The 27,604-nt window shown below is 38.5% G+C and overlaps 1 long non-coding RNA gene across 16 annotated transcripts; it reads right to left on the reverse strand.

The window, feature by feature from the left end:
• Positions 1–2,869: 2,869 nt before the first annotated feature.
• On the reverse strand, positions 2,870–27,604 carry LOC108704672. Of its 16 annotated transcripts, XR_001933660.2 has the most exons (19): positions 27,106–27,604; positions 26,399–26,519; positions 24,947–24,982; positions 23,621–23,678; positions 20,119–20,178; positions 19,695–19,806; positions 18,070–18,112; positions 15,287–15,333; positions 13,952–14,023; positions 12,139–13,835; positions 11,925–11,963; positions 9,450–9,492; positions 8,755–8,826; positions 8,336–8,393; positions 7,614–7,656; positions 6,472–6,543; positions 6,089–6,124; positions 5,579–5,618; positions 2,870–5,471 (listed from the first exon to the last, which is right to left on the reverse strand). It is a non-coding gene; the product is annotated as an uncharacterized LOC108704672 (long non-coding RNA). The 16 variants fall into 16 exon arrangements; XR_001933662.2 differs by lacking the exon at positions 8,336–8,393 and adding an exon at positions 17,082–17,172 and having other exon boundaries at positions 2,870–5,618; XR_001933655.2 differs by lacking the exon at positions 8,336–8,393 and having other exon boundaries at positions 2,870–5,618; positions 27,106–27,253; positions 27,355–27,603.

The following is a 27,604-nucleotide window of genomic DNA, read 5'->3' on the forward strand; positions in this document are numbered from 1 at the left end:
CTCTTCTCCTGCAGATGCCAGCTTCTTTTTTGTAGAGAAGAATGATGGTGGTCTAAGGCCGTCCATAGATTATAGGCGTCTGAATAAAATCACTGTCAAAGTGTCGTTACCCACTGCCCTTGATTTCTGAACTCTTCCATAGAGTTAAGGATGCCACAATCTTTTCTAAATTCAATATGAGAGGCGCATATAATTTAATTTAAATCAGGGAAGGAGACAAATGGAAGATGGCCTGTAACACTTGTGATGGACATTGTGAATATCCAGTAATGTTCTTTGGCTTATGCCATCTTCCATGACTTTCTGCGTCGCTATGTAGTGGTGTATCTGGATGATATTTTGATCTATTCTTCCAATTTAACATACCATCATGCCCATGTTCAGGAGGAGTTACATAGGTTAGGACAAAATCAGCTTTATGTCAAGATCGAAAAATGTATTTTTGAAGTACCTTCTATTCATTTTCTGGGGTATATCATTTCACAAAAGGGCCTAGAAATGGAGCCAGACAAGTTCAGGCCATTTTAGATGCGAACCATTCAAAGATTTTTAGGGTTTGCCAACTATTACAGGCAATTTAAAAAGGTTTTCCATGCTGTTGATCTTTAGAGGCACAGATCTTTACTGCAAAGGGTTTTGGTTGCCTTGGGATGGCATAGAAGCAAATAAAAATATAGAATATTCCTTCCCATTTTCTTTAATTAAGTTTTATTTCTCCTTTAAAGGAGGAGCTTAATCCCCCCCCCCAAAAAAAATAATAGGTATAAACATTCACTTTTGCAGGTTACATTCATGTTCTGTTTTAAGTGGTTTCTGAGATATTAGCAGTTTTACATTTGGTTTTTAAAAACTGACATTGAAATGATGGCTATCATCACAATTTTCCTTTTTAGAACTATCTTATATAGCGGTTTAATTAGCACTGGGTAGATTTAGGTTGAATCTCATTGTCATGAAAAGTACAATATATGTAGCTTTAGTTAACCCCTTTATGACCAAAGTGTGCTATGAAAAATGTACATAATGCTTAGGTTTCCCTACACAGCCGATAATAATTCGCATAGTACAGCTGGGCAATCTGAGACCTGATTCTGATGGTAAAAATAAATAACTGACTTTTCCTGTTTATATCTGTGCCCACTTCAGTTACAGTGGGAATTGCTCACAAGTAGCTACAAGCTGCAATTATTGCTTTAAACAGACACGAATTCCAACACAAATTATGGGCAATAAAGGGGTGTGACTACTTGTCTGCAAATCCATGGCACTTTCTTGCAGTAAAAGGATTTGCAAATCATCAAGGTATGGTTTATGTGGTTCTACTACTGTAAAAGCCGTTAGTTGATCGAGTCTAACACATTCACTTGCAGACAGAAACCCATGACGGATAGAAAAGTGACTGGCACAAGACATGCCAATGCAAGCACTGCACAACTATTCTCATTGGCTAAACATTACACATTTTCAGGCACTTAAAACAAATTATCTATAACTTTAGAAAAAGTTTTTTTTTTATGTATTCATGACAATGTAAAGCTGGGATTAATCTTTTTTTTTTTTGCCTGGGAAGGAGATGAAAATTAACAGAATTGAAGATTACACAGTGAAGTTAATTCTTTAGAACACAATAATAAAAAAGAAATAATACACTCAAGTGGCCAAACCTCTACAACCTATCTCAAGGGAGATGTCATTTTTTGGTGCCTACAACAGTCTTAGAATTGCTACCAAGATGCAGAGCTGCCAATCTCAGAATTGTTCTGGGTCTGCTACAAGGGTCAGGTAGACTTGGAGGCCTATTTATCAAAATTTGAATTTGTGTAAACTAAATTCACATTTAAAAAAAAAACAAGACTATCCACTTATTTATTAAAGGGGTTGTTCACCTTTAAATTAACTTTTAGTAGGACGTAGAGAGTGATATTCTGAGAACATTTACAATTGGGGTTTTTTTTTTGGTTGTTTTTTTTAGTTATTTAACTTTTTATTCAGCAGTTTGCAATTTCAGCAATCTGGTTGCTAGAGTCCAAATTACCCTAGCAACCATGCTTTAGAGTTTAGAGACTGGAATATGAATAGAAGGAGCCCTTAATAGAAAGAGGAGTTCTAAAAAAAAAAAAAAAAAAAAGAAATAATAAATATGTAGCCTTACAGGGAATGTGTTTTTAGAAGCGGTCAGTGGCCCCCATGTAAAAGCTGGAAAGAGGCAAATAATTCAAAAACTATAAAAAAATAAAAATGTAAGACCATTTGAAAAGCACAAACGTATAAAAACACGGAACAAATCCAAATCAGATTACAAAAGCTTGTTTACTCTGAATTTTTAGTGCATTTACCAGCAAGAAGAGAAAAAAATTCTAAAACCTCAAATGAAATATTTTAAGATTTGCGCAGGACAGCTTTCATTGGCTTTTACATGACCTTGGAAGCTTTTACATGGCGTGTTTTTACTTACATTAGAGTTTTTTTTGTGTTTTTTTAGGCTTCATAATTTAGTATTTTAAAACCCATTCTTCAAATGCACGATTTTTAGTGCTAAAAAGTTTTAATTGTGAAAAAAACACAAGTGGTTTATAATTTGGTCACCTGAATGATTCAGTCCAGGAGAGGACCTGGGAGTAAAGTGAGAATGTACAATAGTGCAGCATGAAATTATAGTAGAGATGAACCAAATCCAGCACTCAGTTCAGGATCCAGCCATTTGATAAATAACCCTCTAAGGCTCATTTGCTTGTATCCCTCCCAGTGCACAAAATAGTATTGTTTCCCCTAACTGAAGTGCAATTTTCCCCTGGTGCTTTTTAATTAATATGATGCACTTAGACACTGAAACAATAAAAGATAATTTTATAAATACAAATTCACCCAGTTTTGCTTTAAAAACAGCTTTATTAATAGGAACACATTTTTGATACATATATTGTCAACACAGTATTCTCTGCTCAGATGATGCCCCATTATCAATCAAGCTCAGAAGAGTAAAAGAAACACAGTGCATTTCTGTGGTGCAAAGGTAATTTTAGGACTTTCAAAATGGGTTGCAACTTCTCCTTTCTGGCAAACACAATGTTACTGGCAACGAGGAACAATAGCAGTCTTTGTATAATTTGCAGGGGAGAGATTATTCTCAAAGAGAAGCTAATTTCATAACCACAGTCAGTTTAGAAGCAGCCCTACCTTAAAAAGAAGACAGGATTTTAAAGCTACATGAAAAGCGGTTAACATTTTAATACCGCTAGGAATACTATATGCAGGGAGTGTCAAAAACTTTGCAGCAATTCCCAACATCTAAAAATGGTCAGAACACATCAAATATAATGATCAACCATATTCCTATAAAGCCATGAGTGTGGTTAAGTTGGATTAACAATGAGAGACTTAAGGTGGCCATAGACACACAGATCCAATCGTATGAATCGAGGATTCATATGATTTTCGGATCGTGTGTGGAGAGTGCCGACAGCTTTCATCCGGCGGAGATCGGTCATTTGGTCAGGTTTGATTTTGACTCGACCGATCCCGCCGGAGCCCATTGCACATTGTAATCGAATCGTTCGGCCATACGGCTGAACAATCAGATTACCCCCCGATACAGCCATGCTCGTTAATGGCATATCGGGGAAAGCATATCTTTTAATACTGTTTCTAAACAAATTAGAGATGAGTTAATAGAGTACTGGTGTGCAACAATATGGTAGCAAAGCACCTAGAGCCACCTCTGACTTCTGATATGCATTTGTGCCAGTTTTTGTCAGGGATTGTTGCCTGGAAACTGGTATGGAAGTATTTCAAGGTAACCATCACCTGACACACAGGGCCGACATCAAGGAAAGGTGAAGGGCCCAGTTGTGCTGACACTAAAGTGGGAGTTTATGGGGAGATATGATAACTATGTATAAATATATAAGGGGATCATATAATAATCTCTCTAATGCTTTATTTACCAGCAGGTCTTCCCTGCTGACAAAAGGACATCCATTCCTATTAGAAGAAAGTAGGTTCTGTCTAAATATTCAGAAAGGGTTTTTTTACAGTGAGAGCTGTGAAGTTGCGGAATTCTCTCCCTGAATCAGTTGTACTGGTGATACATCAGATTGCTTCAAGTACGGTTGGATGGCTTTTTAGCAAGTGAGAAGGGTTACTGAAATTAGCTGTTGGTACAAATTGCCATTCTTGGAGAGGATTTACTTGTGTTTTTTTTTTGCCTTTTTCTGGATCAACTAGAAGGTTTTATTTAGACAATGAAAGGTAGAATTTATTTGCAGCAATGAAATACTGTCATTAAATACAAAAGTAAAAAGGGTCACTGTCAAACAAAAGGCTGTGCATGGCTGCAATGTTGTTGTACTTGGGCTACTTGCAGCAATCACCTCTGCAATTCAACGGTATCTTCCTGAATTTATGCCTTCTCTGAATAATTGCAGCCAACTTCAGTGATGCCAGGGTGAAAAGCCCAGACTGTCACCAGCAAAATAGAGTGGGACAGTGATTTGTGATTGACTGAAGCAAGCTGGGGTCTGGTGTTAATGTTCCACCCCACACTTATTTCAGGGAAAACAATAAGCCCTTCATATCAAGCAGGCCTGGACAGGCAATCTGTGGGTTGTGGCAAATGCCAGAGGGACTGATGTAAAATGCCATAGGCAGTCAGTATTTAGTGGGCTGGTTGGGGGCTATTTGGGCCTCTGTGTGGCTTGCTGGGGCCTGTTGGTTCCTGAATTATCAGGGCCTATTTTGATTCTCAATCCAGACCCAATATCAAGACCTTATTATGGTAAAAAAAGCATACCGTAAAGAGCTGTACAAGCTGTGATACAGCAGAAATGCTGCCACCTTGTGGTGGCCAAAACAATGGGATGAAGATTAAAAACAACCAAAGAGAAGTTATGGTAAGGAACTATTGTCAAATGAACATCTCTATTTCCTAAGAAAGGTTACTGCACCATACTTGTTATGTGACACAAATAATTCAGATGTTTTCAGGTTCACAGACAGTAAAAACTGCATTGAGTAAAAGCAATGTTTGCTTCAAGGAGTCATTACTAATTAATTGACATACCACTGAAGTACCTGATGAGGCAGCGACCTTTATGAAGATAATATAAAAAAAGAAGGATAAACTGGACAGATATCCATTAGTAGTTATGGACAACTGCCAAAATGTTCATTATTAAACATTGTAGCTCTCAGAAAGAGGTTTTGTTGATGATGCCAATTACCACCGCAAGCTGAAAGATGAAGCTTTCTTCCTGAAGTAACAATTACACAAACTTAGCAAATACAATGCGTTACAATGGCTGCAAACGTGGTCAGTCTATTCTCAGTCAGGTTTCTTAATGCAGGCTCAATCAGCTTGATTTCTAATCTCACTTGGTGTGGTCCAGTGTTTCAAACTATGAACCAAGCAACTGCATCAGAGTGTTCTAACATCTTCACAAATGGCCAGATCAAAAATGGTGGTTTAAGCCTGCCTGGCATAATGAAATATGAAGGATCAGAAGCTTGTAAATACATAAATACAGTGACAAAAGCAAACTAACCAAGCAACCCTGTGCAAAAAGAGGACATTTATATTTACCATGGGTGACTATTGTACGATAAAGAGTTGAAGATCAGATCTAGAAAGAGAATACAGAAGAAAAAGGATAATTGGCAAGAGTTCTAATAGCTAAAAAAAGAAAACTCTGGAATAAACATGTAAGAAACTGAAACAGGACTTAATGCAACTGAGAAAATGTTCTAACATAAACCAACAGCTTATACATGATATTAGCAATGTTCCTCTCTCTGCGAACCTGAGAAGTCACAGTGGGGGCATTTCAGGCTGTCTGGGGAGACCTTCTCTGGCATACTTTGAATGACCTCTCCAGTATGGAAAAATGGAGGCGTCACTGAACCAAGTATGCAGTGGTGAAAAACTCAAGTTGTACAGTTAACATGCACACGTTCTACACAAGAAAAGTGTAAATGAAGGCATTATTATGGCAACATTTATGGACACATGGCTGCGTGTGGAAGAACAGTAGCAGATCAAAGAAAATAAGGCAGATCATAGGGCTATCTACATTGAGGACATGTGAATTCTTACCATGGAAAGCTTGCTGCATGGAGCTGAAGACCAGATCTAGAGAAAAAAAAATAGAAAGAATAATGGTGAAAAATTCAAATAGCTGAATAGAGAAAACTGTATAATAGGCATTGAATAAATGGAAACAGGACATTAGGCAGATAACATGTTTTAAAACTTCTATATCATTTTAGCAATGTTCCTCTCTCTGCGAACCTGAGAAGTCACAGTGGGGGCATTTCAGGCTGTCTGGGGAGTCTCTCTCTCTCGCACACAAGATTGGACTGCTCCAATATGGTAAAAAGGAGAAGTCAGCAAATGACAGTGTGCAGAAAACTAGGTGTAAACACACTACAAAGAAGTTAAAAAGTGTCTACATATCAGAACTGTAACAGTCTTCTTACCAGTATCTGTACTTTATAGTCAGTCCAGAGTCAGAAGAGGCTTAATCACATCACAAGATTGTTGGGGGCAGCCTGGAAAATTTAAGGAAGAGAGACAAAAGAATGAGCCAAATTAAGAAAATTGCCATTTATAAAAAAAGGAACCGGGCTGAAAGCCACAGGCTTTAAAATAACAAAAATTAAAGTTGTTGGCACAAATAGTAAGTGTGAGCTGCTTATAAAGGCTTATAATCTAGAACTGATCTTTCAGAACTCCACTCATAACGATCTAGAATTCATGCTTCTACTTCCACCATCCATCCAGTTTCATCAGCTCTCTCCTTCTCTCCTGAAGTCTCCCTTATATCTCTGTGATCCTCTACACATCCAGTCTCACCATACAATGCATCCCTTAACACTTCTTCTCGATTTGGCTTTTTTCATCAGAATTTGGATTCGCCACAATCCAAGTGCCTGGCTGAACCAAATCAGAATCCTTAAAATGATGTGACTTTTTGTCACAAGGAAGTTATGATTATTCGTCCACACGCTACACATTTGCATATGCAAATTAGGGCTTGGATTTGGCAAAATCCTTCATGAAAGATTCAGCCAAATCACAAAATAGCGGGAAAACTTAATGTTTAATACATTAATATCACAAACTAGAACACCAAAAAACAATTATAGAATACTGCAGATATAAATGTCCCTCTCTCTGCGAACCTGAACAGTCACAGTAAGGCAAGTCCAGGCTGTCTGGGGAGACTTTTTCTGGCATACATTTAAGGACCTCTCCAGTTTGGCAAAAACGGAGGCGTCACTGAACCAAGTATGCAATGGTGAAAAACATAAGCTATGCAATTCAAATACACAAGGTGTATAAAGGAAAAGTGCAAGTGCAGGAACTGATAGGGCAGACTTCATTGATGCACAACTGCCTGTGGAATGATGGGTACAAAATCAAAAGTAAAGAAAACAAGGCAAACCATAGCCCTATAGGTCAGAGGGCATTTTCTTTATTTGCAAATTGCTCATGTCACCTCCCATTCTTGCCCTGTCATGGATTTGCAATTGGTTACAAATGAACCTACTAAGCTTGAAACAAATGGGGACAATAGGGTCAGCAGGGTCTATATTTGTAACATGATGTAAATCCTTACCATGGACTATCACAGTGATGCTGTATGGAGTGGAGGACAAGCTCTAGAAAAACAGAAAATGAGACAAAAGATGGGCAAAAGTTCAAATAACTAAAATGAGAAAAATATAGACTAGGCATGTAAGGAATGGAAACAGGACTTTGGTTAAATTAAGAGCATGTTCTAACACAAACCAACAGCTTCCACATCATGTTAGCAATGTTCCTCTCTCTGCGAACCTGAGAAGTCACAGTGGGGACATTTCAGGCTGTCTGGGGAGTCTCTCTCTCTCGCACACAAGATTGGACTCCTCCAATATGGTAAAAAGGGGCAGTCAGAAAATGACAGTGTGCAGAAAACTAGACATAAAAACACTACAATGAAGGCAAATAAGTGTATGCATCTGAAATATGCGCCAGTCTTCCTTCCAGTAGGAAAGGCACAGAGCAGTAGGAATGTGTCATAGTAAAAACCTCCAGTTCAAAAACACAGAAAGGAAATAGATACAATTATAATGACATCTGTGAAGAAAGCCTCTAGAGCAGGGGTCCCCTACCACAGTCAAATGTAAAAGAGTTGAGGAGCAACACAACCATGATAAAAGTTCCTGGTGGTGCCAAATAAGGGCTGTGATTGGCTATTTGGTAGCCTCTATGAGGATTGTCAACCTACAGGTTTGGCAATGCATCTTGTTTCTATTCAACCAATCCTTGCCAGAAATCTAAATAGAAGCACTTGCTCACCTTAAGAGGTTGCTGAGCAAAATGTTCCTTGACCAGCCACTGGTTGGGGAGTACTGCTCTAGAGGAAATGTAAACCATCAAAACATATGAATGTCATTTTAGCCGACTGGAAGCAGTTGGTAGAAAATAAAGTTAGTGAAAAATGGAATGTCTTGTGATCATGCTCTGCTCAGAAAATTAAGCTAATAAGCATAGACGAGTCATTGGAGCAACATCACAAGACAATCATTGGGGACAGTCACAGTGGGGACATTTAAGGCCGTCTAGGGAGGCTCTCTCTCTCTCGCACACAAGATTGGACTCCTCCAATATGGTAAGAAGGGGCAGTCAGCAAATTACAGTGTGCAGAAAACTAGGCGTAACCACACTACAAAGAAGTTAAAAAAGTGTCAACATCTCGGAACTGTAAATCTTCTTACCAGTAACTTTTCTTTATAGTCAGTCCAGAGTCAGAAGAGGCTTAATCACATCAAAAGATTGTTTGGGACAGCCTGGAAAATTCAAGGAAAAGAGACAAAAGAATGAACCAACTTAAGAAAATCAACATTTTAAAAGAAAGGAACCAGGCTGACAGTCACAGATTTTAAAATAACATTTATAGAATACTGCGGATACTTGTGCATATTAAATGTCCCTCTCTCTGCGAACCTGAACAGTCACAGTAAGGCAAGTCCAGGCTGTCTGTGGAGACTTTTTCTGGCATACGTTGAATGACCTCTCCAGTATGGCAAAACTGAGGCGTCACTAAATCAGGTATGCAATGGTGAAAAACACAAGTTCTATAATTAATATGCACAAGTTCTACACAAGAAACGTGCAGATAAAGGCATTATTGTGGCAGAAATTATGGATGCACGACTGTGTGGAATAACAGAAGCAGACCAAAGAAAACATGGCAGATCATAGGACATTTTGTTTGCCTGCATGTCTCCGAAGAGTCTGAAATGGTCACTCCCACCTCCCATTATTGTGTGTTTAGGTTTGTGTCATTGGTTAAAAATAACCCAGCCTACTCCAACACTTATGGGAGAATTAAAAATAACCCAGCCTACTCCAACACTTATGGGAGAATTAGTGTAAATTATATCTACATTGATGACATGCAAATTCTTACCATGGGGGGCTACCACAGTGCTTGCTGTATCGCCAGACAAGATCTAGCAAAATAATAAAAAATAAAATTAATAATAGACAAGGATTCAAATAGCTGAAGAGACAAAGTTGAATAGGCATGTAAGAAAGGCAACCAATATTAATAATAATTTAATGAACACTGTAAATTAACAGAAAAATATTTTTTCGCAGACATGGAATTTAACATTAAAAAAATATAAATGTTACAATGTAGAACTGGTCTTCCAGATCAGGGGGGCTGCACTAATGAGGAGAAACTCACACTCAGGTGGCAGTGCTCCACAAGGGGGCAAAAGCGGCTTCTGGTACCTTTAAGAGCTGAATTTATAGTTATGAAACCCGGAAGTTTGACTCTACCAGTGCAGAGAGCACAATTGCCACCCTGTACACCTTCCACTGCTAAGACGGCGAGTCAGGGGGGGAGGGGGCACAAAAGATAGCAGTGGGGTTAGAATCACCCCTGTTCCCAATCTCCACTCATAATTATTTATGCTTTATACTTAAACATCACCACCCTTTTTTTATAACTTCTCTCCTCTACTCCTGAAACCTTTTTGGTTACATCGCTGGAGACTCATGACACAAGAAGAATCCTTTGTTTTCTAGAATTCTCTACACATCCAGTGTCATCATACAGTGCATCTCTTAGCATCCACTCACTCCAGAGACCTTTCCTTTCTATTCCCATTACCTACAGTGCTTACTCCTGCATAACTCTTGATCCTATGGAGTTTTCCCCCCCATTATCTCACACACTCCCAAGATCTACCTATTCATAGACCTGTAAAATCTCTTGCTAAAAATGACAGCTTGGTATGAGCACTATTTCTGTTCTCCATTTGGTTGTGCATATTTCAGTATAGTTCATATGTGCTATGTATTCCCAAACACATCTATTTGTATAGCAGGGTTTAGCAGCTTTCTGAATAAAAATGGGGCAATAGCAACACGTTTTTTACAAATCAATTATGTGCTTATACTGCATAGCAAAATAAATGGAAAGCAAAAACTCACTAATACAAATGCTGATGTCACACACAATATATATATATATATATATATATATATATATATATATATATATATATATATATATATATATATATATATATATATATATATATATATATATATATATATATATATATATATATATATACACATATACACACACACAAAAGCCATGAATATCTTGTAATGTATTTCCTTATAAACGGTGACTAATGATGTCATCAGTTATAAATGGTGAGCGGTGATGTAATTTTTGTCACATGACTCACCAAGACTTGTGTATTATTATAAATAAAGTAACCATTGTTCGGCCTTGTGCTTTTATATGTTCATGGACCTCCTCGGTGACTTATAATATAACATATTGGTATTGATATGCTTTTATTCAAAATGAACTGATGACAAAGACGTATGCATTAGTGGGAGTCCGCTATGAATTTAACTTCTCCCCCACACAGTGTAACCATGTTATGGTTTTGGATTGTATGATCGAGAATTCGATAATATACCATATATTTTAAATTTTTGTAACTGATCACTTAGTTGATGTTTCTTGTTTGTGTTTAACTTTTTTCATTTTTTGATTTTTCTATACACTCTACGTATTGTTGGATGATGTCACTTCCACCCATTCCCGCCACTGGGGGTCAAAAAGGTAATTTTGTGTTTGGTTAGTCACTTTGATAAAGGTCAGATTGCTGAACAAAACTTCAGATCTCCCCTTCACTGGAATAAACTTCTTTATTGATTTGTCCTGTGTGCGGTCCTTTTTTCTATGCTACAATTCTGCCTTTGGCTTCTGCACCCAGGCACGACTGACTTTTGTAAGACGGGAGAGCTGGCAGGGACGCAACTATAGAGGAAGCAGACCCTGCGGCTGCAGGGGGGCCCAGGAGGTGTACGGGCCACATGAGGCTCTAATTCGTATACAGTTTCTATAAATGTTGGTAAAACAGTACAACCTCTAGATATGTTGGGGGCCACAAAATTCACAGTATAATCTAGTTACACCACTGAGTGCTGGTATCCTTTCGGTTGAGAGATATATATATATATATATATATTTTCTCTGGCATACATTGAAGGACCTCTCCAGTATGGCAAAAACAAAGGCGTCACTGAACCAAGTATGCAAAGGTATGAAAACACAAGCTCTGCAATTAACATACACAAGGTGTATAAAAGAAAATGCAAATGCAGGCACTGATAGGGCAGGCTTCATGGATGCACAACTGCCTGTGGAATGATGGGTACAAAATCAAAAGTAAAGAAAACAAGGCAAACCATAGACCTATAGGTCAGAGGGCATTTTCTTTACTTGCACCTCCCATTCTTGCCCTGTCATGGATTTGCAATTGGTTACAAATGAACCTACTAAGCTTGAAACAAATGGGGACAATAGGGTCAGCAGGGTCTATATTTGTGACATGATGTAAATCCTTACCATGGACTATCACAGTGATGCTGGAGCTGAGGACAAGCTCTAGAAAAACAGAAAATGAGACAAAAGATGGGCAAAAGCTCAAATAGCTGAAAATAGAAAAATATAGAATAGGCATGGAAGGAATGGAAACAGGACTTTGGTTAAATAAAGAGCATGTTCTAACACAAACTAACAGCTTCCATATCATGTTAGCAATGTTCCTCTCTCTGCGAACCTGAGAAGTCACAGTGGGGGCATTTCAGGCTGTCTGGGGAGGCTCTCTCTCGCACACAAGATTGGACTCCTCCAGTATGGTAAAAAGGGGCAGTCAGAAAATGACAGTGCAGAAAACTAGACATAAACACACCACAATGAAGGCAAATAAGTGTCTGCATCTGAAATATTCAACAGTTTTCCTTTCAGTATCTGTCCTTTATAAACAGAACAGTCCATCAATAATTTGAAAGGCACAGGCTAGAGTAAGAAAGGCCAAGAGCAGTAGGAATGCGTCATAGTAAAAGCCTCCAGTTCAAAAACACAGAAAAGAAATATAGAATATTAATATTGAAGCCTGTGAGTAAAGCCTCTAGAGCAGGGGTCCCCTTCCACAATGTAAAAGAGTTGAGGAGCAACACAACCATGATAAAAAGTTCCTGGTGGTGCCAAATAAGGGCTGTGATTGGCTATTTGGTAGCCTCTATGCGGATTGTCAACCTACAGGTTTGGCAATGCATCTTGTTTCTATTCAACCAATCCTTGCCAGAAATCTAAATAGAAGCACTTGCTCACCTTAGGAGCAACATGTTGCTTGACCAGCCACTGGTTGGGGAGTACTGCTCTAGAGGAAATGTAATAGTGCTTAGAATGCAATTATGACCACTTTTGAAATATTCAGTATTTTTTCATATTTGCTCATTTTAGCCAACTGGACACAGTTGTTAGAAAATTAAGTTAGTGAAAAATGTAATGTCTTGTGATGATGCTCTGCTCAGAAAATAGACGAGTCATTGGATAGGTCTCATCAGTTTTAAGCAGAGCAACATCAAAAGAATCATTTTTCCTGCAACTTAATTTTTTACCGACTGTGTCTAGGCAACAAAAATGAGCAGTGGCATTGTCGTTTCCAACTTATAATATTAGTAGTGTAAACATTGGTAATATCTTGAAAACTAGAAAAAAAAAATACAATTTACACGAGTGCTTAAAACAGCACTCTGAGCAATCTCATATCAATTTGTTTCAAGGGTTTATAATTCCTTATAAATAACAAAAAATGTTTAGAATACTTCATATTGTGCATAAATGACCCTCACTATCCAAACCTAGAGTCACAGTAAGGCAATTCCAGGCTGTCTGTGGAGACTCTTTCAGGCATACATTGAAGGATCTCTCCAGTTCGACAAAACATTTGGGGTCATTGAACCAAGGATGCAAAGGTATGAAACACAAGCTCTGCAATTAACATACACAAGGGGAAAAGTGCAACTAGAGGCATTCCTAGGGTCAGCTGCATAGTTCTAATGGCAGCAAAGGGCCTGAAACTGTCCTTGCCCCCACCCATTCTTGCTCTTTCATGCCTTTTCCATGGATTAGAAATGAACCAACTAACTCTCAAACAGACGTGGATTATACTGTAGATTGTGTCTATATTTGTGACATTGTGTGTTTCTACCATGGGTGGCTACCGTGGTGCTTGTTGAATAGAGCTGAATGCCAGATCTAGAAAGAGAACAAAGAATAATACAAATGATGGGTATAAACTTAAATAGTTGAAAAGAAAACAATGTAAAATAGATATCAAAGAAACCATACAATAAACTGAGAATAGCCACGTGCTAGCAATGTTCCTCTCTCTGCGAACCTGAGAAGTCACAGTGGGGGCATTTCAGGCTGTCTGGGGAGTCTCTCTCTCTCGCACACAAGATTGGACTCCTCCAATATGGTAAACAGGAAAAGTCAGCAAATGACAGTGTCCAGAAAACTAGGCATAAACACACTACGAAGAAGTTTAAAAAGTGTCTACAGATCGGAACTGTAAGTCCTCTTACCAGTATCTGTACTTTATAGTCAGTCCAGAGTCAGAAGAGGCTTAATCACATCACAAGATTGTTGGGGGCAGCCTGGAAAATTCAAGGAAAAGAGACAAAAGAATGAGCCAAATTAAGAAAATAGCCATTTCTAAAAAAGGAACTGGGCTTAAAGCCACAGGCTTTGAAAAAACAACAAATAAAGTTGTTGGCACAAATAGTAAGTGTGAGCTGCTTATAAATGCTTATAATCTAGAACTGGTCTTTCAGAACTCCGCTCATAACAATCTAGAATTCATGCTTCTACTTCCACCATCCATCCAGTTTCATCAGCTCTCTCCTTTGCTCCTGAAGTCTCCCTTAGATCTCTTTGATCCTCTACACATCCAGTCTCACCATACAATGCATCCCTTAAAGGGGTTGTTCACCTTTAAGTTAACTTTTAGTATGATGTAGAGAGTGATATTCTGAGACAATTTACAATTGGTTTTCATTTTTTATTATTTGCAGTTTTTGAGTTATTTACATTTCTATTCAGCAGCTCCAAATTACCCTAGCAACCATGCACTGATTTGAATAAGAAAGTCCTGAATAGAAAGATGAGTAACAAAAAGTAGCAATAACAATAAATTTGTAGCCTTACAGAGCATTTGTTTTTTTAGATGGGGTCAACCAAATCAGAATCCTTAAAATTTTGTGACTTTTTGTCACAGGAACAAGTTAGTTATGATTATTCTTCCACATGCTACACATTTGCATATGTAAATTAGGGCTTGGATTTGGCAAAATCCTTCATGGAAGATTCAGCCAAATCCCAAAATAGCTGAAAACTTTAAAATTTAAAATGTTAACATCACAAACTAGAACACCAAATAACATTTATAGAATACTGCAGATATAAATGTCCCTCTCTCTGCGAACCTGAACAGTTACAGTAAGGCAAGTCCAGGCTGTCTGTGGAGACTTTTTCTGGCATACATTGTATGACCTCTCCAGTATGGAAAAACGGAGGCGTCTTTAAATCAGGTATGCAATGGTGAAAAACACAAGTTGTACAGTTAATATGCACAAGTTCTACACAAGAAAAGTGCAGATAAAGGCATTATTATGGCAGAAATTATGGATGCACGACTGTGTGGAATAACAGAAGCAGACCAAAGAAAACATGGCAGATCATAGGACGATGGCACAGAGGACATTTTCTTTGCCTGCATGTCTCTGAAGAGTCTGAAATGGCCACTCCCATTCTTGTGTGTTTAGGTTTGTGCCATTGGTTAAAAATAACCCAGCCAACCCCAACACTTATGGGAGAATTAGTGTAAATTATATCTACATTGATGACATGCAAATTCTTACCATGGGGGGCTACCACAGTGCTTGCTGTATGGCGCTTGAGAAAAGATCTAGAAAAAGAATTAAAAATAAAAGTTGAATAGGCATGTAAGAAAGGCAACCCATATTAATAATAATTTAATGAACACTGTAAATTGTTAACAGAAAACAAATATTTTTGGCAGACATGGAATTTAACATTAAAAAATATAAATGTTACAATGTAGAACTGGTCTCTTAGAACAGGGGGGCTGCACTAATGAGGCAAGAGGAGAAACTCACACTCAGGTGGCAGTGCTCCACAAGGGGGCAAAAGCGGCTTCTGGTACCTTTAAGAGCTGAATTTATAGTTATGAAACTGGAAGTTTGAAGTTTGGCTCTACTAGTGCAGGGAGCACAATTGCCACCCTGTACACCTTCCACTGCTAAGAAGGTGAGTCGGGGGCACAAAAGATAGCAGTGAGGTTAGAATCACCCCTGTTCCTAATCTCCACTCATAATTATCTATGCTTTATACTTCCACATCACCACCCTTTTTTATAACTTTTCTCCTCTACTCCTGAAACTTTTTTGGCTACATCGCTTTGTTTTCTAGAATTCTCTACACATCCAGTTCTCAACATACAGTGCATCTCTTAGCATCCACTCACTCCAAAGACCTGTCTTTTCTATTCCCTTTACCTACAGGGCTTACTCACACATACTGGCCTTCCACCTAAACTCTTGATCCTCTGGAGTTTTCTACCCTATTATCTCACACACTCCCAAGATCTACCTATTCATAGACCTGTAAAATCTCTTGCTAAAAATGACAGCTTGGTATGAGCACTATTTCTGTTCTTGATTTGGTTGTGCATTTTTCAGTATAGCTCATATGTGCTATGTATTCCCAAACACATCTATATGTATATCAGGGTTTAGCAGCTTTCTGAATAAAAATGGGGCAATGCAATACGTTTTTTACAAATCAATTATGTGCTTATACTGCATAGCAAAATAAATGGAAAGCAAAAACTCACCAATACAAATGCTTATATATCTATCTATCTATCTATCTATCTATAGCCCACAAAGAAGGTCCGCACTCTCAGGACTTAAATTGAAATCAAAATGTTTTATTAACTAAACGACTAACGTTTCGGCCTTTCCGAGGCCTTTCTCAAAGTGACAATAGGCAATCAAAAAATGCATTAAATACCTATGATGGTGTGAAAAAGGACTTAATTGGCTAACATGTCATCATCGTCAAAATCAATATGTGTCAAATAGTTAAATTACATATAAAAAATCCACATTATTACTTAACAAAAATAAATACAGCAATAACCACATTTATGTTAAAAAACCCCCTTTTTGGGCGAACAACAACATTAAAATAATGTATTTTGTAACAATTGTTAGTCTTAATTGTAACTCTCTGTAATTCACAGCACAAAATGTTACTTATGTTACAAATACCTACAAGTGAGTCTAGATCAAAGGTCTGTCTTAGGAATCCCTCTATAGCGATAGCTAAAATACAATCTATCTTTACTTAGATAAAGGTGTGGTGGACCAGGTGCTCACCAAAGGTCTAATTTTCCATAGTATAGATTAACAAATGAGGTATTATCCCATATAACATGCCCATTAGCTTTGCCATTAACCCATCAGTGCTATGCCAAAATAACCTGTATATATACAAAAGCCATGAATTTCTTGTAATTTATTTCCTTATAAACGGTGACTAATGATGTGATCAGTTATAAATGGTGAGCGGTGATGTAATTTTTGTCACATAACTCACTAAGACTTGTGTATTATTATAAATAAAGTAAACCTTGTTCGGCCTTGTGCTTTTAGATGTTCATGGACCTCCTCGGTGACTTATAATATCATATATTGGTATTGATATGACGGTTTTCTCTCTGCTTTTATTCAAAATGAATGGATGACAAAGACATATGCATTAGTGGGAGTCCGCTATGAATTTAACTTCTCCAACACAGTGTAACCATGTTATGGTTTTGGATTGTATGATCGAGAATTCGATAATATACCATATGTTTTACATTTTTGTAACTGATCACTTAGTTGATGTTTGTTTAACTTTTTTCATTTTTTGATTTTTCTATACACTCTACGTATTGTTGGATGATGTCACTTCCGCCCTTTCCCGCCACTGGGGGTTAAAAAGGTAATTTTGTGTTTAGTTAGTCACTTTGATAAAGGTCAGATTGCGGAACGTTTCAAAAAGTCAGGTCTCCCTTTCACCAGAATAAACTCCTTTAATGATTATTAAGTCCTGTGTGTGCGGAACTTTTCTCTATATTTCTCGCTACAATTCTACCTTTGGCTTCTGCAACCAGGCACGACTGACTTTTGTAAGACGGGAGTGCTGGTATCCTTTCGGTTGGTTATATACATAATATATATTCTCTGGCATACATTGAAGGACCTCTCCAGTTTGGCAAAAACAGAGGCATCACTGAACCAAGTATGCAATGGTGAAAAACACAAGCTATGCAATTCAAATACACAAGGTGTATAAAGGAAGAGTGCAAGTGCAGGAACTGATAGGGCAGACTTCATTGATGCACAACTGCCTGTGGAATGATGGGTACAAAATCAAAAGTAAAGAAAACAAGGCAAACCATAGACCTATAGGTCAGAGGGCATTTTCTTTACTTGCAAATTGCTCATGTCACCTCCCATTCTTGCCCTGTCATGGATTTGCAATTGGTTACAAATGAACCTACTAAGCTTGAAACAAATGGGGACAATAGGGTCAGCAGGGTCTATATTTGTAACATGATGTAAATCCTTACCATGGACTATCACAGTGATGCTGTATGGAGTGGAGGACAAGCTCTAGAAAAACAGAAAATTAGACAAAAGATGGGCAAAAGCTCAAATAGCTGAAAATAGAAAAATATAGACTAGGCATGGAAACAGGACTTTGGTTAAATAAAGAGCATGTTCTAACACAAACTAACAGCTTCCATATCATGTTAGCAATGTTCCTCTCTCTGCGAACCTGAGAAGTCACAGTGGGGGCATTTCAGGCTGTCTGGGGAGTCTCTCTCTCTCGCACACAAGATTGGACTCCTCCAATATGGTAAAAAGGGGCAGTCAGAAAATGACAGTGTGCAGAAAACTAGACATAAAAACACTAAAATGAAGGCAAATAAGTGTCTGCATCTGAAATATGAACAGTTTTCCTTCCAGTATCTGTCCTTTATAAACAGGACAGTCCATCAATAATTTGAAAGGCACAGGCTACAGTAAGAAAGGCCAAGAGCAGTAGGAATGAGTCATAGTAAAAACCTCCAATTAAACACAGAAAAGAAATATAGAATTTTAATATTGAAGTCTGTGAGGAAAGCCTCTAGAGCAGGGGTCCCCTACCACAATGTAAAAGAGTTGAGGAGCAACACAACCATGATAAAAGTTCCTGGGGGTGCCAAATAAGGGCTGTGATTGGCTATTTGGTAGCCTCTATGCGGATTGTCAACCTACAGGTTTGGCAATACATCTTGTTTCTATTCAACCAATCCTTGCCAGAAATCTAAATTGAAGCACTTGCTCACCTTAGAATCAACATCCAAGAGGTTGGTGAGCAACATGTTGCTTGACCAGCCTCTGGTTGGGGAGTACTGCTCTAGAGGAAATGTAATAGTGCTTAGAATACAATTATGACCACTTTTGAAATGTTCAGTATTTTTTAATAATATTTGCTCAATTTAGCCAACTGGACACAGCTGGTAGAAAATTAAGTTAGTGAAAATGTCTTGTGATGATGCTCTGCTCAGAAAATTAAGTTAATAAGCATAGACGAGTCATTAGATAGGTCTCATCAGTTTTAAGCAGAGCAACATCAAAAGACAATCATTTTTCCCCCAACTTAGTTTTTTACCGACTGCATCCAGGTAACAAAAATGAGCAGCGGGTAGCGCTGTCGTTTCTGACTCATAATATTAGTTGTGTATACATTGCTAATATCTTGAAAACTGGAAAATAAAATTCAAATTGAAAGATTGCTTAGAACATCACTCTGAGCAATCTCATATCAATTTATTCAAGGGTTTATAATTCCTTATAAATAATATTTTTTTTTTAGAATAATTTAGATAAATGACCCTCACAATCCAAACCTTAGGAGTCACAGTAAGTCAAGTCCAGGCTGTCTGTGGAGTCTCTTTCTGGCATATATTCAAGGAACTCTCCAGTATGACAACAGTTTTGGAGTCACTGAACCAAAAATGCAAAGGTATGAAACACAAGCTCTGCAATTAACATACACAAGGGGAAAAGTGCAACTGAAGGTGTTGCTATGTCAGGCTTTATGTAAGCACAACTGCATAGTTTTAATGGCAAGAAAAAGCCTGTCCTTGCCACCACCCATTCTTGCTCTTTCATGCCTTTGCCATGGATTAGAAATGAACCAACTAACCCTCAAACAGACGTGGATTATACTGTAGATTGTGTCTATACTTGTGACATCGTTCACGTTTCTACCATGGGTGGCTACCCTGGTGCTTGTTGAATAGAGCTGAAGGCCAGATCTAGAAAGAGAACAGAGAATAATACAAATGACTGGTATGAATTTAAATAGTTGAAGAGAGAAAAATGTGAAATAGGTATCAAAGAAACCAAACGGAGAATAGCCACGTGCTAGCAATGTTCCTCTCTCTGCGAACCTGAGAAGTCACAGTGGGGGCATTTCAGGCTGTCTGGGGAGGCTCTCGCTCTCTCGCACACAAGATTGGACTCCTCCAATATGGTAAAAAGGGGCAGTCAGCAAATGCCAGTGTGCAGAAAACTAGACATAAACTGCAAAAGAGTAAAAAAAGTCAGAACTTTAACAGTCTTCTTACCAGTATCTGTGCTTTATGGTATGTCCAGAGTCAGAAGAAGCATCACTAGCTTGCTAAATGCTGGAGAAATCCGAGACAGACAAAATGGTAAGCATGAGACAAATTCTATTTCTAAAATAAGAACACAATTAATGATGTTAGGATGAGAGCAATAGAAAGCTAAGATTGTAATTGATTATTTTAATTCTGTATACACAATGCAGTAGGCTTCCTTTTTTATCAACCAAACACTAATAATAAGTATTGATGGATGGATGACTCAGGAGAAAATTGAAAAGGCACAAAAACACATGTAAACAAAGTTCTAGGACCAGACGGTATTCATCCCAGGGTACTAAAAAAAGCTCAGGTAAAAAAGCTCTATAATTACCAAACCACTTATCAACGACTTAATCTGTAAGAATTATTTGAGGACTGGCATGGTTCAAAAAAGGATTCCATTCTTATCCTGAAAACTATAGGCCTGTTAGTTTTTAATCAGTGGTAGGGAAGCCTTTGGAAGGGTTAATAAGCGATAACATACCTAAATACATTGCATATCACAATTAGCTTAACTATAGTAGTTCAGCAACTTCTTAGTAACAGGCCAACAACTCCATATTGCCCCTGTCTAAGCACAAAAGCCATAAAAAAGTTCAAGTGAGGATAGAACCAGAAAAGCAGAATTGTAATTAAAGTATTTTTTTATTAAACCATTAATACCTGCTACCAACTAATTAAAAAACATCTCAGCTGTCAATCATGTTTTGCCTTCCCTGCCTCTTTTCTATTACTTTCACTTTTATATCTTCACTTCCTTGATTTCAAAGCCCTTACATGCCCTTCCCCTCCTCGCTGTCTATAATTGTATAGCCTATACATGGGCATCAGTTCCTCCTTTTTGGAATAATGCAAAGCTTGTCTTGATAACAGTTTCCACAAAATGGCATCTGCTTATATGCTCTAACTGTGAATGAAGTAAACAAGATTTCAAGATTTTTATAGTACAAGTAAAGTTTATTTTGCTCAACTAAAATGAAAGTTTAGGATTTTGAATTATTTCATAAGGTGACAGGTCTAATTTAACTTAATTTCAATTATATTCTAATTTATTAGAGTTAAAAAAAAAAAACTTGCATGAATTCGAAATTCTACCTTTGATAAATGGGCCTCCCTGTGTCTCAGTACCAACATCGATCTGCAGGCGAATGCGCAATTGGAGCTAATCAGGAGGCTGTTGCGCATGCAGGCGCTGTGTCGCCGAACAGATCCAAAGAGTATCCGAATGGACAGAAGATGGCATCTAGCTGCGTTTTTAAGCTCAGGTTTTCAGACAGGGGCACTTATTTACGTAATAGACTGTGGTAAGACTGTGGGGAAAGGGAGAAATGAGGGGGGCCAACGAGAGTGCAGTTGAGTGGGGCTTTTGTACCTAGGGGGATTTCGTTCTCCTTTAATCTATGAGAAAACTATGAGTTTGTGCCAGCATGTTTTTATGAGTAATATATCTTGCCAGATCAATCAAGAAAATTAATGAGGAAGTGTCAGTGGATATGATCTACTTAGTACAGTACCATACAGAAGAAAATAGTGGTAAAATTAAGACATATTGGCCTGATCACATTAGTAATCTATCCTTCAGCCAGTTCTCTATCCAAATGCAAAGTGTAGTGAGTGGTAAATGGAGTATTTTCTAATTGGACTAGTGTTGTTAGTGACATAGCGAAGGGATCTGTGCTTGGCCTACTGCATTTTAATTGGTTGAGATCGGCACTCTCTATTTTTGCTGATGATACTAAATTGTGCAAAATTATAAATGACATGAAGGTTGTTATAGAGATGACCACCCGCAGCAAAAGTGATCCGAGTGTATGCTCCATTACTTCAGATGACACTGGAGGACTTTGGGTGACGATTCTATACATTTCAATGGCAGGTTAGGTTTCAGGTGCAAATTACTAGCAGTGGGTGATGGACCTGTTACTGAGGGTGATTAGGAGAGGAGTTTAAAGGAGAAGGAAACCTTGTACAACAAAACCCCATACCCCCCCCCCACCCCACATAGACCCCCTCCTTCCTCCCCCCAGGCTAACTGCCCTCCGGGGAAATGGCTCATACTTTATACTTACCCCTCGTCGCAGATTCTGGCAGCAGACTTCACGGCATCCATCTTCCGGGTCTTCGGTAAGCTGACTGGGAGATCGCCAATTTCAGCGCATGCTCCAACTGCACATGCGTGTGCCGACATACCGATCCTCCAGTCAGCTTACCGAGGACCCAGAAGATGGATGCCGTGAAGACCGCTGCCAGAATCTGCGACGAGGGATAAGTATAAAGTATGGGGCATTTCCCCGGAGGGGCAGTTCTGGAAGTTTTTGTGGATAAGAGACTTTAGGCAGCAAATAAAGTACTGTCTTGCTTAAAAAAGCTATAGAGTAGACAAAATCCAGAAGCACACCAAAAATGTTGCTTAGTGAAATAAGTGATTTATTTAGCCCATAAGCATTCACAAAAAGGCAACGTTTCAGGCCCCTGTGGGTCCTTTATCAAGCCCCCAGTCCAGTTCAGCGGAAAAAAAACAGGAGGCAGATTGGGCGGGGGAAGGTGGGTGGATGGGAAAATAAATTTTAATTGCCAAAAACGTCCTGGGGAGAACATTGCAGTCCTTATTTCTCTGGAGCTATCTGCCCTGTTACCACACAGCTACCAAGATCAACCTTTTCACAGTCCAACAGAATCTCTCAAGTATAGTTCTGAATTTGTATTACTTTCTGTTCTCCATTTGGTTCGGTATAATTCATTATTAGGCTGCAGGGTTCCCTTCAGATGTGAATTCCCAAACACTATTTGTTGAGGAAGGTAATAGCAACTGTGCGAGTAAAAATAAGGGCAATTCCGAGAAGTTTTATAAAGTAATTATGACCCTATACTGCACAGGAGAAATAAATGGAAGGTAAATCCTCATTTTAAAAATTCTGATGTCACAAATAACAGCATAATAAAATATTACAGACTCCTTATAAATGTGCGAACCTCAACAGTTACAGTAACACAAGTTCTGGCTGTCTGTAGAGACTCTCTGTAGCACACGTGGAAAGACCTCTTAAGCCCCTTAATGCCCCTGCCGCTTCCCTTTATACAGTGTCAGGAATTTGCTATAAACAAACAAAACGGCTGACCCCGAAACACGTGGGGAGGGGGGTATAGGGTAAATTGAGGCTACATTCATGACAGTGTAATTTTCACCACAAGTACTGTAGCTACCACAGTGCCTGCTGCAAGGAGCTAAAGACCAGATCTATAAAAATAACAGAATAAAATATATACAGTAATAGGCAAAGAGTTCAAACAGCTACAAAGAGTAAAATATGCAATAGGCATATGAGAAATAGAAACAGGACTTTAAGCAAATTAAGAACATGTTCTAAAACAACAAAGCACCAAATTGGACCTATCCAATACGGTAAAAATGGAAAGTCAAGAAAGAACAGTGTGCAGAAAACAAAGCATAAACATTTATTACCTGTATCTGTGCTTCAAAACCATAATAGTCCAGAGTCACATCACTTCTTAAGGACAGGCTAGAGAAATTACAGAAGGGACAAAACAGTAAGAATGAGTCAAACATTAAACATTTTTACTTTTAACAAAGAAAATATATGATGTTAATATTGTAGAGAAAGCCTCTGGAAGAGGCAACCACTATTGCAGCTTTACTGAATGAACACAGCAAATTATTAACACAATACAAATATTTTCTGCTTCAGTATATAACTGGACCTTGACAGTCATGTAATTTAAAATAATAAAAATTGAAAGGAGTTGTCAGTGCAACCTGCTTCCAGATCTCCACTCATAACTATCTATGCTTTATACTTACACATCCATCACCCTTTTTTAATAAAAGTATGGGACCTGTTATACAGATTGCTTGGGAATTGGGGTTATTTGGATAGGGGATCTTTCCGTAATTTGGATCTACCTACTTTATGTCTTCTAAAGAATAATTTAAACATTAGATAAACCCAATGGGATTCCTTGGCCTCTTATATTGCAGCTGGGATTAAGTACAAGGTACTGTTTCATTATTACAGAGAAAAAGGTAATAACGTTTTAAAATTGTAATTGTTTGATAATGATGGAGTCTATGGGAGAGGGCCTAGCTGTAATTCGAAACTTTCTGCATAACAGGTTTCCAAAAGATAAGACATCACAGAAGTTTAGAGGATAGGGTTAAGAGACAGGGCAATAGTTAGACAGACAGGATGGGTCTAATGTGGCCTCTTAAAGATAGGCTTAACACATGCCGTTTGAATAATGAGAGGAGAATACCAAAGGCTAGAGAGGAATTGAATATATGAGTAAGTGCTGGAGTATGGTAAGGGGTGCACGGTCTTTGTAATGATGAGAACATTGGATCAAGAGAAGATTTACCAGATCTACCAAGAAGTTTTACAAAGTATGTAGGGTAAAACCCTACTTATATTAATGCTGATGTCATAGCAAAAATGTATAATATACTCAAGATTGTTCATAAATGTCCCTCTCTCTGCGAACCTGAACAGTCACAGTAAGGCAAGTCCAGGCTGTCTGTGGAGACCTTCTCTGGCATACGTTGAATGACCTCTCCAGTATGGCAAAAACTTGAGGCGTCACTGAACCAAGCATGCAATGGTGAAAAACACTAGTTCTACAATTAAAATGCACAAGTTCTACACAAGAAAAGTGTAAATGAAGGCATTATTATGGCAAAAAGAATGGACACATGGCTGCCTGTGGAAAAACAGCAGATAAAAGAAAATAAGGCAGATCATAGGGCTATCTACATTGAGGACATGTGAATTCTTACCATGGAAAGCTTGCTGCATGAAGCTGAAGACCAGATCTAGAGAAAAAAATAGAAAGAATAATGGGCAAAAATTCAAATAGCCGAATAGAGAAAACTTTAGAATAGGCATTGAAGAAATGGAAACAGGACTTTAGGCAGATAACATGTTCTAAAACAGCTTCTATATCATTTTAGCAATGTTCCTCTCTCTGCGAACCTGAGAAGTCACAGTGGGGGCATTTCAGGCTGTCTGGGGAGGCTCTCTCTCTCTCGCACACAAGATTGGACTCCTCCAATATGGTAAAAAGGAGAAGTCAGGAAATCAGTGTGCAGTCTCACCATAGTGTCTGTTTCAAATATTATATTGTATTTTTACCATAAAACAAGCAGAATTGAAGCATACAGTTAAATCCCTTCATATCCCTATTCCATTTACCTACAGAGCTTACTCAAGCATAAATGCCTTCCACCCAAATTCTTGTTTTTCTGGGGCTTTCTGTCCTGTTATTCCCACAGCTCCTGTGATCAACATTTTTATAGGCTTAAAGAATCTTATTCTAAGGGCTATTCCACACGGGGAGATAGCCACGCGTTTGCGGTCGCCGCGACCGGCGCAGGCGACAGTTTTGTATGGGCGCCTATGTAAAAACGCCTGTGCTAACCACACGAGGCGATGCGCTTTTCAACAGTCGCCTGAAAATGCCTCGCCAGGCTTTTTCAGGCGACTGTTGAAAAGCGCATCGCCTCGTGTGGTTAGCACAGGCGTTTTTACATAGGCGCCCATACAAAACTGTCGCCTGCGCCGGTCGCGGCGCTTTGTCGCCGCGACCGCAAACGCGTGGCTATCTCCCCGTGTGGACTAGCCCTAAACCTACAGCTCTGTATGCACAATGCTTTTTATTCTTCATTTGGTTTTGTAGATTTTATTTTCCGGCATTAGGGTTTAGCACCTTCAAGAGTTGAAATGGGGCAATAACAGAAGTTTTACAAAGTAGTTATGCTCATATACTGCACTGCAAAATAAATAGAAGGTAAACCCTAATTATAAAAGTTCTGAGGTCACAAACAGGGACCTTCTCTCTGCAAATCTAAGCAGACACTATAATACAACTCCAGGCAGGCTGTGGAATCTCTACAAACTAAGGTGTTACTGTAATTAACTCAAACAAGCTCTATAGAGAAAAAGTACAAGTAAAAACACTGCTAGGTCAGGCAGCATGGAAGCATGACTACATGTAGAATAATGGGCACAGGAGTGTAAGCTCTTTTGAGCAGGTCCCAATTTCCTCTTATAAAGGATAGGAGTTTCATTTTGTTTGTAACTGTACGTTCATTGTACGCACAGATTTATTTATAGTCCTGAGGAATATGTTGGAGTTTTCTAATACAGTTAATAATAATAATAATAATACAGGAGCAAAGCTATAACCAGAGTAACTACAACAGATAAATGTAAAATATTTATAAACTTACGCTTGAATGGTAGTTATGATTGGGTGCTTAATGCAGTTTTCCTCCAAGCTGGCATTTTCACTCTTGCAGGTTCCAATTTCCCACTGTTCTCAGTCATGAGTGTGATCCTGGTGTCTCCACACTGGAATGAAAGACACCATACTTATTTATAAAAAAAAAAAACAAAAAAAAAAAACCTTGCTTTGTTTTATCAATACTAGTTTACACTATATGGATTTCTTGCATTCTGGCGGCACTTCTTTAGAGGTTAAGCCCACATCCAATCCAAGTTTATGTTAACAGTGTGCCGATCTGAACTGCACGTGCAGCTTCTTTGTAAAAGAGGACTGTGAAAACTCACTCTGCTCTGTGCTTCTGCCCTTTCCAGCTGAAAGGGCTGGTGCTATAGTTGCTTTTACAGCTCTGTTTCTCTTCCTGTGATTATATTCATCAATTTATTTGCTCTTATAACAATAACAATAGGTTATTTCTGATTCTGGTCAGAATGGCATTTATCAAAGGACTATATGATTCAGGAAGGCTGCATAGGAAGAGAGCTGCTAAATGGATTTTTAAAGTCCTCCCCAGTTCCTCTGAGCTGTTTTGCAATTTCTAAATTTGCATTTCCATGTTTTTCTGCAGTCTCATGCTGTACAGCTTATGTAGCAGGTACAGTTAAGCGAGTCAGTTTGATCTCTCATGTAGTGTCTGCAGTGCATTTCACATACCTTGTGCTGTAGATTCTATCCTGATGTGAATCAGTTGATCATCTCCCACCAGCAGGTCAATTACTGCTCTATTCTGTCTGTTTCTTTTATCCCAGTCTTTAGGATTTTTTTCTGGTCTCTCGGTGCCGAGTACTTCCCACAGGTGATCCTTACATAAAAGCATTTTCACACTGAATTTCCATAGCTGATATGTGCTGTTATTCAGCTTTGCTATGCCTGACCTGCACTCCAGACTAGCTGCCATCTTACCATGTGCTCGGCTTCTGCCTCGTCTCTCCAAAGATCTTAGGATCAGATTTCAGTGGTGCTGGTTAAGCTGTTAGCAGAGTGCTGATCTGAACTGCTTGTGCAGCTTCTTTGTAAAAGGAGGCAGACACACTAACTTCTGTGTGAGCAGTATATTGTTTGCTTTATAGAACTCAGCATGGACACCTCAGCATAACATGTGCACAACAGGAACAAAGGGAACACACACAGGAAGAGGAAGAAGAAAATCACA

Source organism: Xenopus laevis, chromosome 5L, assembly GCF_017654675.1.
Source record: "Xenopus laevis strain J_2021 chromosome 5L, Xenopus_laevis_v10.1, whole genome shotgun sequence".
Classification (NCBI taxonomy): domain Eukaryota; kingdom Metazoa; phylum Chordata; class Amphibia; order Anura; family Pipidae; genus Xenopus; species Xenopus laevis.